This window comes from Galeopterus variegatus, unplaced genomic scaffold (genome assembly GCF_000696425.1).
Source record: "Galeopterus variegatus unplaced genomic scaffold, G_variegatus-3.0.2 Scaffold9427, whole genome shotgun sequence".
NCBI lineage: Eukaryota > Metazoa > Chordata > Mammalia > Dermoptera > Cynocephalidae > Galeopterus > Galeopterus variegatus.
This window is the reverse complement of record NW_007735538.1, coordinates 59570-70886: the sequence shown is the minus strand read 5'-3', so window position 1 is coordinate 70886 and position 11317 is coordinate 59570. Positions and strand designations below refer to the sequence as shown.

Sequence of the window (11317 nt, the reverse complement as noted above, 5' to 3'; positions counted from 1 at the left end):
CAAATATCATATCTCCTTTAAGAGTAGAACACTAGCACTATCTAATGTCACACAGTTCTCAAAACTAGTAGGTATGTTAAAAAACTTCTCCCACGACTGACAGGCCAAATCTAGGTATGTCTCTTTTGGTACAAGGGATAAATGCGTTTTTATCCTTACACTCTCAATGGTAGGGTCTCTGCTTTACTTTCTGCCATCACCCAATGGTAAACGAGTAAAAGGAGTAAATACTGTGTCTTGTGCCCTGCCTTACCTCTGCCTTTCTCTACTTTTTCTTTATGTGCAATAGCATCACTGTCACTCGCCTTGTCCCAAGAGCTACTGTTTAGAACATTTCAAACTTTATGAGTACAATGATTACCAGATGAGGTAATCATAAGCAGCCTCACTTTATTCAGGTCAGTACACATTTAAAGAATTACATGGTCCTTGACAGGTACTCAAGATTTTCACTTGTCTTGAGCCTAGCATCATCTTCCCATTCTCATATACTATTTTTCCCTAAAGAAAATCTTCCTTGCTTTTTTTTAATGTATTTTTTCAAAGTTCTACTTTCTGATGCTATCAGCTCTCTAAAATCAGATTTGAAGTTCTTCTATGAAATGCTCAAGTCAAGCATAACCCACTGCCTTTCCTGAAGAATATTTTTTTAAAATTTACATTTTCATTTTTGCACAGAATCTTTTGCTCTCTTGTCCAGTATTTCCTTTAATCCACAATAAATCTTATTTGAGGAACTGAATTTGGTGGAGGGGATACTTATCATTATGATAAATAATCAAAAGTTGTGAAAAGAGAATAGAATATTTCTATATTTAAAAAAATCTTAGGTACAAAAGAGTAGCTTATCAACAGAAATCTTATGATGAATCTTACTGCAGAATAAATAATTACTAGTTAATTTTTATAATTTAAAATGTCGCAAATCAGACATTCTAAAAGATAGGAAATACATTTAATAGCTTGGAGTTAGGCCTATTCTCCATCCTAATCTTCAACAAGACTCAGACACCCCTTTATATTTCACTTCTAAAATATTTTTCAAGAAAAAAAGATCAATTTCTTAACTACCTAACAAAAGAATTAGATGACCCAATGTGTTTTTCAAGAGCAGTAATATAACTTTGTAATATTATATTTTAACTTACATAATCATGGAAGGCTTTTGCTTCACTTGAGTGTTCACATGTTTCTCGTCTTTCTGGAGCTGCACAGTAGAGATCCCAAAATACACTAAAAAAGTAATTATGGTAATATTTAGAAAATCATATAACACCAATATGAGGAATCACAGTTGTAAAAGTAGAAGACATATATTACTCTTTTTACAAAATTTTTCTTCAGAACAGTATTTCTTTGAAAGATTTAAATTCAAACAAGGTTCTTCATGCAACAATAGGGTGTCACCTAGCCATCTTTCAGAAATGCTAAATAAGATTTTTCTAAAAGGATAAAGTTATTTTATTTTTTTCCATAAAAAAAGAGGTAGAGTTTTACTTTATTACATATGGCATAATATTGTATATAAAATATATAAGAAGTTTACTAAAAACCTACTTGAACTAATAAACAAATTCATTGATGCCACACAATACAACATCAACATACAAAATTAAATTGCATTTTTATAAACTATCAATAACATGTTAATTGATGTTAACATTTAATGTTAACATCAATTAACATTAAATTTTTAAATTAAAATTAAATTAAAAAAATTATTTCATTAATAGCATCAAGAAGAAACACCCAGTAATAAACTTAACAAAGTTCAAAGACTTTACACTGAAAAAGAATACTAAAAGAAAAGAAACCAAAAAAAACTCAATATATTAAAGACATTCAATATCCAAAAATAATACATAATACTATTAAGATAAAAATTGACCACAAATTGACCTACAGATTGAATGTAATGTCTTTACACTCCCAAGTATCATTTTCAAAAGAAATTGATAAACTCTGGCCTAAAGTCTATGTGGATTATGCAAAGTAAACTGAATACCCACAACAATAATGAAAAAGAATAAAGATATTCAGTGATTTATGTTTCTCAATATCAATTCTTACTACAATGTTACAGTATTCAAACAGTATGGTACCAAAATAAAAATTGATTCATGTAGACCAACAGAATATAATTGAAGGCTTATTAATTAAACATATTCATCTACTATAAATTGAATTTGTTGAAGTGCCAAAAAATTTCAATAGCCAAAAAAAAAAAAGGTCTTTTCAACAAATCATGCTGGGAAAATTGAACATCCACATCCACTTGCAAACATCCACTTGCAAAAAGATAAAGTTGGACTTCTAACTCAAATTGCACACACAGAAATAGATAAGAAATGTTAAAAGAGAAAACCAAAAAAAATTTAGAAGAGCCATTAGGTTACATTTTTGTGATTTTTGGATTAGACAAAAATTTCTTAGATATTAGACCAAAATCATAATGAGGAAAAGAATAAATGATGATCTACATTTCAAATTTAATAAAAATAGTTTAACAAACTTTTGTTTTTCAAAGAACACTACACAATACAAAAAGATAAGTCACAGAACAAAAACAAATATATTATATTTTATTGGGTTCTAGTATCCAGAGTATATACAAGGAAAATTTAGATGTCAATAATAAAACAACAGCTGACCAATTAAAAAACAAAAAGAACTGAAATAGACATTTTTTTTACAAATTAAATATACATATTAATAATAAACACATAAAATGTGCTCAACATCATTAGAGAAATACAGATCAAACAATGAGATAATAATTAACATCCACTAGAATGGCTATACCAAAGAGGCAATATCAACTGTTAAAAAAAGATGTGAATATAAAACCCACATACATTGCACATGGGAATGTAAAACAGTGCAGCCATTTATTACTTTTTTATTTTTATTTTTTGAGGGTAGAAAAAGATTTTTATTTTTAAATTTTTATTAATCATACATACTCATGAGGCACAGAACTGTCACCACCTGTGCCCAAGATGTGATCATCAGATCAATACTAACAGCATGCCCACCACCTCAAATTGCAATTATTCCCTGTGTCCCCCACCCAACCTCTCCCTAATACCTCCCCTTCACCTCCCCTCCAGCCCCCTAGGCAACCCTAGATCTGTTCTCTCCCTCTGCAAGTCCAGTGACCACTGTGGTCTTTCTTTCTTTCCTTCTTTCTTAGCTCCCACTTATGAGAGAGGACATGTGGTATTTTTCCCTCTGCACCTGGCTTATTTAATTTAACATAATTTTCTCTCAAAGCTCATCCATGTTGCTGTGAATGGCAGAATTTCATTCTTTTTCATGGCTGAGTAGTATTCCATGGTGTATATATACCACATTTTCCTTATTCAGTCATCCGTTGATGGACATTTAGGTTGGTTCCATATCTTGGCTACTGTAAATAGAGCTGCAATGAACATGGGAGTGTATGCATCCCTTCAATATCATGATTTCCATTCCTTTGGGTATATACCCAGAGTGGGATTGCTGGATTGTACGGTAGATCTATCTGTAGTTGTTTGAGAAACCTCCATACTGTTTTCCTTAGTGGAAACTAATTTATAAACCCACCAACAGCATAGAAGAGCTCCCCTTTCTCTACTTCCTCACCAGCATTTGTTATTGTCAAGTCTTTTTTATTATAGCCAGTGTAACTGGGGTGAGATGATATCTCGATGTGGTTTTAATTTGCATTTCCCTGATAATTAGTGATGTGTAATGTTTGAGCATTTTTTCAAGTATCTGTTGGCCATTTGCATGTCTTCCTTCAAAAAATGTCTGTTCAGCTTCTTTGCCCATTTTTTAACTGGGTTTTTTTTTTTACTGGGTTGTTGTTTGAGTTCCTTGTATATTCTGGATATTAATCCCTTGTTGGATGTACAGTTTACAAATACTTTCTCCCATTCTGTAGGTTCTCTTTTCACTCTGTTGACTGTTTTCCTTGCTCTGCAGAAGCTTTTTAGTTTGATATAATCCATTTATTTTTTTCTTTTGTTGCTTGTGCTTTTGGGGTCTTAGTCATAAAGTCTTAGCCCAGTGCTACTTCCTCAGTGTTTCCCCTAGGTTTTCCTTTAGTAGTTTTATAGTTTCAGGTTTTATACTTAAGTCTTCAATCCATTTTGAGTTGGTTTTGGTACATAGCAAGAGGTGCAAATCTAGTTTCATTCTTCTGCATATGGATGTCCAATTTTCCCAGCACCACTTTTTTGAAGTGGCAGTCTTTTCCTCAACGTTATGTTATTGTTGCCTTTGTCAAAGATCAGTTGGCTACAATATGTGAATTGATTTCTGGGTTCTCTATTCTGTTTTTGGTTTAAAGTCTATTGTATCCAAAACAACAATTGCTACTCCTGCTCATTTTTGGTTTCTACCTTGTATATCTTTTTTCCTCACTTCGCTATTAATCTGTGTGTGTCTTTATAAATGAGATAAGTCTCTTGAAGACAGCATACAGTTTGGGTCTAGCTTTTTAATCCAATCAGTCAGTCTGTGTCTTCTGAGTGGGAAGTTTAATCTATTTACATTTAGGGATGTTACTGAAAGATATTCTCTTAATCCTGGCATTTTATCGATTTTCATTTGGATGTTTTAAATGTCTTTTGTTTCTTTCCTCCCCTTTTATTGTCTTCAATGTTTGTTGGTTTTTTGAGGTGGTAAGGTTTAGTTTCCTTCTCTTTCTCATTTGCATTTTTGTTCTACAGAGGGTTCTTTCTTGTGTATTCATGGTGATGATTATCATTTTTTGGAGTCCAGATGCAGGACTCCCTTGAGGATTTCTTGGAGGGCTGGTCGTGAACTCCTGCAGTTTTTATTTGTCTGGGAAATACACTTTTCTCCATCATTTTTGAATGATAATTTTGCTGGGTATAATATCTTGGCTAGTAGTTTCTTCTTTTAGTATTTTGAATACATCATCTCATTTTCTTCTTGTCTGTAGAGTTTCTGTTGAGAAATCTGATTTTAGTCTGATGGAGCTCCCTTATAGGTGGACTTGACACTTTTCTCTTGCTGCTTTTAGGATTCTCTGTCTGTCATTGACCTTTATCAGTTTGACTATAATGTGTCTCAGAAAGGATCATTTTGAATTGAATGTATTTGGGGATCTTTGAGCTTCCTGGATCTGAAGGTCTGCATTTCTCCCTATACCTGGCAGGTTTTCCATTATTATTCCATTGAATAGATTTTCAATGCCTTTACCTTTCTTCCCCCCTTCTGGAACACCCATGATTCGGATGTTTGTGCACTTAAGGTGTCTGCTAGCTCTCTTAGACTTTCTTCATTTTTTAAAATTCCTTTTTCCTTTTTAAAATTTTTTTTGTCTGCCTGGGTTATTTCATAAAGACCATCTTTGAGAGGAGAAATTCTTTGTTCTGTTTGCTCTAATCTGCTGCTTAAGCTCATAGTTGTGTTTTTTGTTTCACTGAATGAATCCTTCAGTTCCAGTAGTTCTGCTACATTCTTATTCTTTGCAAATTTCCTCCTTCATATTCTGTATATTTTTTCTTTCATTGTGTTGCTTAATTGAGTCTTCTCTTATCTCATTGAATTCCATTAAGATTGTTACTCAGAATTCCTTTTCAGTCATTTCAAACGTTTCCTGTTCTGTAGGATCTGGTACTTGAGAAGTACTATATTCCTTTGGTGGTATCACATTATCTGTTTTTTCATGTTTCTAATATCTCTACATTGGTTTCGGGTCATTTGCTAAATCAGTTGCTTCTTCTATGGAGTGGACTTTGAGGAGAAAGACTTCCTCCTCTTTTTCCAGGCTCCTCTGGTGACTCTCCTTGTGTCAATACAGTCAAATATGTGGCAAGCCACTTGCATGGTGGTTGTGGCTCCTACTGTGGAGGCAAGCCATCTTTGCAGGAGTAGAAGCTGTGGTGGTGGCTGTTGTGGACTATCTCTACAGAAGTGGTGGAAGACCTCCCCAGTCGTGGTAGTGCTGGCTACTGCCTTCTGCGTAGGTGGGTGGAGGGCTGCCCAGCACTTTTCCCTGCCTGGGCCTAGTTTTGGTAGTAGGGTAATGTTGATCTCACAGTATGAATTAGAAAGTGTTTACTCTGCTTCTATTTTCTCTAGGTGCTGCCAAGTTTGTCCCATAGCATTTAGCATAGATATACCAAGACTATATGTAAGGACACAGAACAGTTATCCACTGCCACAAATTAGCAACTTATTTTGCCAGTTTCCAGGGTGTCCGCATGTTCTCCCTGTGGATCTCCCAATATCTGCAGGTCACAGCGTGACAGAGGCTGCAGCAGAGCTACCTTCGCCTCTGGAGAAGAGGACACAGAGCTGTGGAGATGGCACCATGCTAGGCCATGACCAAAGACCAGGATAAAATAATTTTAAAACATAATTTAAAAACTATCATTCTTATAATTGGCTGTTTATTCTACATGACTTAAAACACTTAGCTGAAGTAATTATAATACAATATTTTTCACAACTTTCTCATAAGGAATAGAAACAATAAATAATATCCTAATTTAATCATTAAGGAATAAAGTGGTTCATTGATTTTTTTAGAAAATGTTGTTGTCCAACTCTCAGGCCAATACTCTAATCATCAAATTACATTGGTCAAACAAATGTAATTTCTTAACATATCCTCCTGTTTTCCCCTGCAATTACCAAAGTCATTTAGTAATTAACATAAAATAATCTAGTCTACCTCCTTCTTTTTCCCTCCCATTCAAGAACAATGGGAAGCTAAAGCCAAGTAGACTGATCGGTGGGCGGGGGGGAAGTTATGCTTCTTACAAAACATATGGCTCTGGTCATCCATCTATCAAAGTAACAACGAGCATGAGGAAAGGATTCAAAAATCAGGAAAGCAAATGTCTAACAGTATTGGCTATAAATAAAAGCAATTATAATGATTGACTATAAGACATATCTGAGACAGAAGCCAGCCCTGCTGATTACTAGCTATGACAACTGTTGAGCAAGTTGCTTAAACTGATCAGAAACATAACTGATCTGAAACAAAATGAGGTTGTCCAGAAGATTAAATTATATAACGTAAGCAGTGTCTCATATAGTAAACATATTATTAATAATATGATATAATGAACACTATAGTTAGCATGCATAAAAGCTTAAAATGCATATATATTTTAAGGCAGGTCACTGGGGTGAGGGCACAGGTAATGAGAGTACAATAAGATTTCGTAAACTGAATCCAGACTCTTTGTTTTGACCTTCATTGACTCAATTAGTCTGGATCTTTTCTCTCCTCAGCTAGGAAAAAAAATTTTGTAGGCCTTACAAAACAAGATAATTTCGCAATTAATTCAGTGAAATAAGATTACTCTTAGAGGTGAAGAACATGAAAGATTGAGTATTGGTACTATTTCCTTTTCAATTTCAATAATAAACAGGAAATACAAAGAAAATAATAAAGACAAAAATAATTTAAGTAAAGTTCAATATTTTTAGGAGAGTGAAGGCAGCTGAAGTTGTACTTTGCCTCCCCTACAGCTCTACTGGGATAAAAAGTATAAGATTTGTAGACATACAAGGATGCAGCTAAAAGTTTTTTACCTGGAGTAAGTGTGTTATGAATTATAGTATATTGCACTTACTCTGATTTTCATGTTCTTAAGGAACTTCAAAGCTCTTAAAATCTTAAAGATTTAAAAATTTTAAATTTCTTAAAATTTTGTAATATAATCTTCAAATTGTACTTATTTCAGTCATAGAATATTATATACAATATTATAACAAAAACTTAATGTCTCTTCTTGCTCCCTAATTTCTCTAATTTCCTAGCTAGTGCCATTAAGACCTCTCTTGAGAATTATTCCAATATATTACTTACATAATGTACTGGGGGAAAACAACTTATTGTTTGCTTATGTCCTTAAAGTTACCAAATAAATATTAGAATGATTATTTATATATAATTAAATTAAAAAGTTATCTTGGAATATAAATATTGTGCTGCTTCTATTTTTAAGTTTTCTTTTATGGATTTAGTGGGAGGTCAAAAGCTTACAAGATCAAGCTTAAAGATAATAAAACAAGTTACTAAAATAAGATAATTTTATGTGTTATTTCTGAGAATCCTATATTACTTATACATGGTCTCCTTTAATAGAGGTAAAGAAATATAGCCTTATAAAAAGGTTAACCCACGTTTGCCCTAGTAATATGAGCCATACAGAATTGTGACTGCTACAAAACCATCCTAATAAATGAGAACAGTTGGCTATGTCTTAATAAAAACCACCAACAAAAGCTGCAATAAGACCAATATACATTATTTTAGTCCACATTCTGCAATTAATTCATGCTTGGCTTTGTGGGATAGTAAACAAATCACATTTTAGCCTTCTTTTATAACTAGAAAATAATGAGGTTAAAACCAAAAGAACTCAATAAACCCTTCATAAATTAAAAAAATTAAGAGATATTACTTTTTTCTAGTAATATTTTAAATATGCATTAAATGCCTAGTATATGCTTTGTCATATACTTCCCAAGGTAAAAAAGATACATAATCCACGGCATATTATGTGACTGTGGATCCAAAACTAACTATGAGTGGAACTGAAAATTGCTCAATTGTCTAAAGCACCTAAATGCAGAAGTTACATCTTGTACATTATTAAAATTTCACAAACACTCTTGACAAATCTTTCTGGCTAACATTATGACAATGCGACCATATGAAAATGTGGGCTTATCTCCGAGAGGAAGAATTAGGATTTTTGGCAGGTAAGGTTCACAGAAATACTTGATTTGTCCTCAGTTGAAGGCATTTTATTGATGTGCTTTGGTAAGCTATTCTGATGACCCACTGAACTTGTTCCTTGATTCCCAACAGGACCAAGGGCAGAAAATTCCGGACCTCCATAGACAGACTTCTCTCTACAATCTGAGATGCTAGAGGCTAGGGAGCTTCTCAATTCCTCTAATCCCTACGTCTATTAAACTTGAAAGCAAAATATTACCCTTGGATAATCACAAATAATGCTTTAGATTTATAGTCTCTAAGGAGAGATAAGTGGAAAATCTGTATTTTACCAATGAAGAAGGCAGAGACTAAACAAAGAAGCAAAACTTACAGAGTATTAACATCTTTGGTCTTGTATCATTTATTATTATTCAAATCTTCCCTACATAAATCAAGGCAAACCATGGCATTTCAAGCTGAGGATTCTCACCCAAATACTGTTTTCCCTTCTATTCCTGAGGACGTGACTTGAAATGACTTAGTTAGCTGTTAATATCTCAAGGGAACACAAAAAGCAAAATGGTTGTCAGTGAAGTCTATAATGGTGAATAAACACGCCAGATGTGACCGAGATGAGATGCTAACATAATTGTATAACCTTTAAGCCACTAGCCAGATCTAGAACTACCTGAAAATAAAAATTAAAAAACAAAAGGCAAAATAAAACAATAAAACCCTGTGGAAAACAATTTTCTGAGGAGCAAGCCATGTAATTGTAAGTTCAAATCTTTTTTTTTTTTTTTTCAAAAGATGATGGGTAAGGGGATCTTAACCCTTGACTTAGTGTTGTCAGCACCACACTCTCCCAGGTAAGCTAACCGGCCATCCCTATATAGGGATCCGAACCCGTGGCATTGGTGTTAGCAGCACCACACTCTCCCAAGTGAGCCACCGGCTGGCCCCTTATAAGTTCAAATCTTAATAGCTAAGGAAATCATTTCCCTTTGGCCCAAAAATATATCAATGAATGCTAGTTACTTATAATCCCTACTGAAGAAAACTACTCAATCATAAGAACAGAACAGTTTTAAATGAAATGTACATGTACTTAGTCTTCACCTTAGAACTTTCACATAGTGTACTTATATTATTCCTGAGTATTACTTAATTACTTTTCTAAATGCAAGCATTAAATTTTGCCCCACTTTCAGAATATTCTCAAAATACTTCTGGATTAGTAATAAATTCATTTTTTAAAGTATCACTAAAAATAGTTAAAATTTATTAAATACATACTAAATTCAAGCATCATTTACTAAGCATCATACATTTAACATTTAATCTTCCTAATTATTACCTCCATTTTATAGATGAGGAAACTGAGGCTTAGAGAGTTTAAATAATTTGCTTAAAGTCATACAATTAGTGACAGCTGGGTTTAAACTTTTTGATTATTACATTATGTTGCTTCTAATGTGAATATGCTATTAAGAGTTCACATTTCAAGACTTTTTATTCTGATTATGGGCAGATTTATACAGCTCTGGCAGTCTGAGCAGCATCAGCTCTTATAAGAGTGTGTTAGATACCTGTCCCAGATAAGACAGCAAGCACTTTGTTATCCTACCTCTGATCCTCATACTCCCACTTACTCCTGAGTATCCTATGGCAACTACCACCTCCCCTACACACAGCTGCTAGTGATCCATGGATGCTTCAATATAAACAGGACTCCGAAGAGAAAACTTTTCTTTCACACTGCCTGGAATTAGCCACTCATGATGCTCAAAGGGGAAATGTAATTAATGTCTTATTAATGGCAGAACACCGAGTTCAGCTCTGTGACTAAGAAATATTATCCATTACTAAGATGAGCACTGGTTACAATTCAGGAAACTTCAATTCTAATTGTAAATTTGACCTTCAGAAAATAATTTTGTTTCTTAATTTCTTCATGTAAAAAGAGAAAATAACATCTATTTTTTAGGGTTTTATACAGATACAAGGAGATAATATATGCAAAAGTAATTTTAGAGAAGTTTAAATGTACAAAAAAGTATTCTACAAAAGTCTCATACAGCTAGTACAGCCAGGAAAAAAAAAGTTTTCTTATTAACTGAGTAAAATTTGCCTCTTTCCTTTTCAACCCTTCTCGTTTAATGGAAAATTCCATCAGTTTTTTACAAAGTTTTCTCCCCACCAAATTTCCTCTATTCCACATAGCTTTCTTCCTCTCTACCAGACTAAATTTTCTAAATTTTGCTTCTTTTCTATAGCCTAACCATCTCTGTTATTTATTTTCTCTCTTACTAATACTTTTCTTCCCTTCTCACCTTGATTATCTCCTTCTATCCTAGTTGTTGCCTACGTTGTCTTATGTGATGCTTAGTTGAACTCAATGGAAATAAGGAATTAGTTAGACAATACCTATTTCAGGCAAGACATACAAAAAGAGTAAGAACCAATTAGCCTATCACAAACATTCTAGTGAGCAATCTGACTAACTCCAATGCTATTGTTTTCATATGGTATTTGGTTATTTTTAGTTATACCTAATATCATCCATTTGATTCTAAAATCAGTAGAGTGCTAGCACACTGCAAGATTTGACTTCCCACT

General features: G+C 33.4%; 1 long non-coding RNA gene across 1 annotated transcript in view; it reads right to left on the bottom strand.

The window, feature by feature from the left end:
- Positions 1-1148: 1148 nt before the first annotated feature.
- Positions 1149-11317, bottom strand: part of LOC103609288 — a 30550-nt gene continuing 20381 nt past the window's right edge. Inside the window, exon 3 of the long non-coding RNA XR_552117.1 lies at positions 1149-1233. This is a non-coding gene — a long non-coding RNA (uncharacterized LOC103609288). The remainder of the gene's footprint in view (positions 1234-11317) is intronic.